This window comes from Lactuca saligna, chromosome 2, assembly GCF_052625555.1.
Source record: "Lactuca saligna cultivar CGN05327 chromosome 2, ASM5262555v1, whole genome shotgun sequence".
NCBI lineage: Eukaryota > Viridiplantae > Streptophyta > Magnoliopsida > Asterales > Asteraceae > Lactuca > Lactuca saligna.
The window spans coordinates 58,593,995-58,597,944 of NC_136418.1; the positions used below are offsets into that span (position 1 = coordinate 58,593,995).

General features: G+C 38.4%; 1 pseudogene; it reads right to left on the reverse strand.

Moving 5' to 3' along the window:
* Nucleotides 1-370: 370 nt before the first annotated feature.
* LOC145029755 (uncharacterized) lies at nucleotides 371-1,521 on the reverse strand (annotated as a pseudogene).
* Nucleotides 1,522-3,950: the final 2,429 nt, after the last annotated feature.

Consider the following 3,950-nt stretch of genomic DNA (forward strand, 5'->3'; position numbering starts at 1 on the left):
AAATATAACTTAATTTAAATATTCTTTTACTAAAAACTACTAGAAATATTAAAAATAAATATTTTATTTTGAAACAAATAAATTATTTATTTTAAACGTAAAATTAAATAAAAAAATAAAATAAAAATATTTTACATTCATGAAACATACGTAATAAAATAGATAAAATAAGTTACAAATACAGAAGATACAAACTACTAAATTATTCTTCAGTGCTGAATTTTTTCCATATATGCTCAATCAAATCGTTTTTTAGAGCATTATGAGCTTCTCTATTGTGAACTTGTACCCTGTTGGTCATATAACGGGATAGATCTCCAATTCGTTGAGTAGAGTATTCAAAAGATTCTTCGTCTTCTGTAGTTATAAATTATGATGGATCATAATAATGAATGTATGTGTGTCGTTCATCTTCAACTATCATATTATGAATAATGATGCATGCAATCATAATTTTCCCCATCATATCTTTTTCCAAACAAGGCAAGGGTGATGATGAAAAGCAAAACGAGCTTGTAAAACTCCAAATGCTTGTTCAACATTTTTTCTAGCCGCCTCTTGATGTTCAGCGAACAACTTGTGTTTTCGAAGTTGTGGAGAACTTATTGACATGACAAAGGCAGCCCATGAAGGATCTATGCCATCAATGAGATAATAAACCATATTATTTTCTCCATCATTCACAGTGTAACTCACCTTTGGTGCTTGACCTGCCAAGACATAATCAAAAAGAGATATTTGGAGGACGTTAATGTCATTGCACGAACCTGGTGTTCCGAAGAATGCATGCCATATCCATAAGTCATACAATGCAACGACTTCCAAAATTATTGTTGTCTTACCGCTTCTACCTGCATATTGTCCAGCCCAAGTGGTGGGGCAGTTTTTCCATTCCCAGTGCATGCAATCAATACTGCCTACCATACCTAGAAACCCACGTTCTTCTCCAACATGGAACAGTCGTGCCAAATCGTCTCTATTGGGACTTCTAAGGTACTCTTCACGAAAGCATGAAATAACACCTTCCACAAACTTTACAAGAGCATCCCTTGTCACAGTCTCACTCATTCTCAAATATTCATCAAGTGCATCTGCTGATATCCCATATGCCAACACCCTCATAGCTGCAGTACGTTTTTGTATTGGTGAAAAACCTTGTTTGCATGTGGCATCGCGTCTTTGTTGAAAATATCGGTCATTGGCTGTAACAGCTTCCACTATGCGGAGAAATAGTGGTTTTCGCATTCGAAACCTACGACAGAATTTTGCTTCACCATACGTTGGGTTGTCAACAAAGTAGTCTTTCATCAAACGTGCCTCACCCTGCTCACGTTCCCGATCACAATATCTCCTTCTTGCTCTAGGATGATCTCTTACACTCATGTTTGGCATGCCTATGAGTAACTCACTCATGATAACATCAAGTTGTCGATTTTCTTGAACAACTCGTGCTTCCCATTCATCATATTCATTCACATGCGATGAATCGGAACCATCTGATGAGTTTGCATTATGAGACATTTTTCAAAGAAATTAGAAATGAAGAGTGAAATGAAGAATTATAGGTGGGTATGAAAGTATGTAAGTGTTATATGATGGGTTTTGAGCATTCTAACACTTCCTAAGTGTACATGCAACCCTAATAACCTTGGATCTATGTTTGTCTAATTTGTCATTCAAAGTTGATTTCCAAGGTTATATTCCTATCTAGCATACATGGGGAACAATTTTAACATAAAGTATAGATAGAATAACTTACCTTGTTGTTGCTTGTGTTCCTTGAAACCTTGTGAGCCTAGCACCCCAAGTGTGATGCCTCAAATGCTTCACACAACACCAAATGCTCTTGGAAGAACTTATGAGAGAATAATCACTTCACAAAATCGGCCAAGCCCTCTTGATTCTTAGTGTGTAACCGATTTGGGAGGAGATCATGTTACTTATATAGTGTTGACACATCTAGGGTTAAACCCTAAAGTGTCATGATTCTTCATTTCCATGATCCATGGGTTTGTAACTCCCATGGAGCATCCATGGAGCATCCTATGGGTGGAACCCAACTTGATGATCCATGGAGCCTTTTAGCCCACTATACAAGATATGGATGATTTACTTAATCAACCCATATATTCAATTAGTTATCTTTTGATCACTTAATTAATTCTAAATTAATTCTTGATCAAACTAATCAAATAACATTATTAATATATTAGAACTTATAATATATTAATAATCTCCAAGCGTTATTTCTCTCATTTAGTCTATCCAATTGCATGGTGCCATGCAACCCAAATGGACCATGCCGGGTCGGGTCAAGTACATACCAGAAATAGTTATGGACTTAGACACCTTATCCAACAGTCTCCCACTTGGATAAGTCTAGTAACTATTACTGCAAGTATGACTTCAGGAACCGATCGGCAATCGTAGCTCTTTACAAGGTTTCTCGAAACTTGAGAAGATGATGGTACGCCATTTAAGATAAGTGATCATATAATCCTCTGTTCTAGATATCAGTCGGACAAATACATGGAACAATGTCTTACTTATTGTCCAACATTTGTTTCCCGATTTCCGATTTGTTTGACAAAGAACTTTATTGAACACATCAATTTAGTTCTGACCGGGCCCGGTACATAGGTCAAAACAAAATCATCGAGGGGCCCAGATATCAGCTTCTAATCCAAGAAGGAACAGATAAACTTCGACTCATATGTTTGTTCTACTACTCATTGAATTACACACAAGAGCACGATTTTATAACATCGAGTTACCAATGCGTTTTTCGTACAATCAATGCATAACCAACTTGTAAGTAACAAATCATATCTCTAGGTTTAAAGACTTATATGATATTACCGTCTCACGATCACTCGAGATAGAATTCCATGAAGTGATTCCAGTGAGCGTGGGTTGAGTCCAATGCTCAGAACTTATGAGCACTCATGATTGTTGTAGCCTTGTCCCAGACCTCTACAACCAAACATGACAGTCTTGATTCATACCTACTTCCGACATATGACCGACTGTGGAGGTTTGAATAATATGTTATACCAAACAAAATTATTCTGGAAGTCAAAACATGCAAAAGAAATATAGTAAACGATTGACAAGAGATAGCAACACTTTACTCATAAATAAAACACTTTTATTCATCATCAAATGTCAATTACACTTTACAAATTTCGAGATTATCTAACTACTAAATCTAATATCATCCTTCAGCCCTATGCTCCGAGCATGCTGGAGATGCTTAACCCGAGTCAGTCCCTTCGTGAGGGGATCTGCCGGATTCTCATCTGATGATACCCTCTTTTCCACGAGGAGTCCTTCTTCGATCCGATGTCTGATGAAATGGTATTTTCTGTCGATGTGTCTGGATCTCCCGTGATCCCTTGGTTCCTTGGCTAAGGCAACAACACTTTCACTATCACAGAAAATTTCCATCGGCTCTTTATTAGCTGGTACAACTCCAAGGTCTCCAATGAAGTTCCTCAGCCATAAAGCCTCCTTCGCCGCTTCGCTAGCTGCAATATACTCTGATTCACAAGTAGAATCTGCCACTGTCTCTTGCTTGGAACTCTTCCAAGAAATTGCTCCTCCATTTAGGGTAAAGACCCAGCCCGACTGAGAGCGGAAATTATCCCTATCAGTCTGGAAGCTAGCATCACTATACCCTACAACTCTCAAGTCATCACTCCCACCAAGGGTAAGGACCCAGTCCTTAGTCCTTCGTAGGTACTTGAGAATATTCTTTACCGCAGTCCAGTGTGCCTTGCCAGGGTTCCCCTGAAACCTGCTAACCATGCTCAGGGCAAAAGCTACATCAGGTCGAGTACACGTCATAGCATACATGATCGAACCTACAGCCGAAGCATAAGGTACTCGACTCATTTCTGCTATCTCAGCCTCAGTGCTAGGGCTTTGTGTCTTACTCAGCTTGGCGCTAC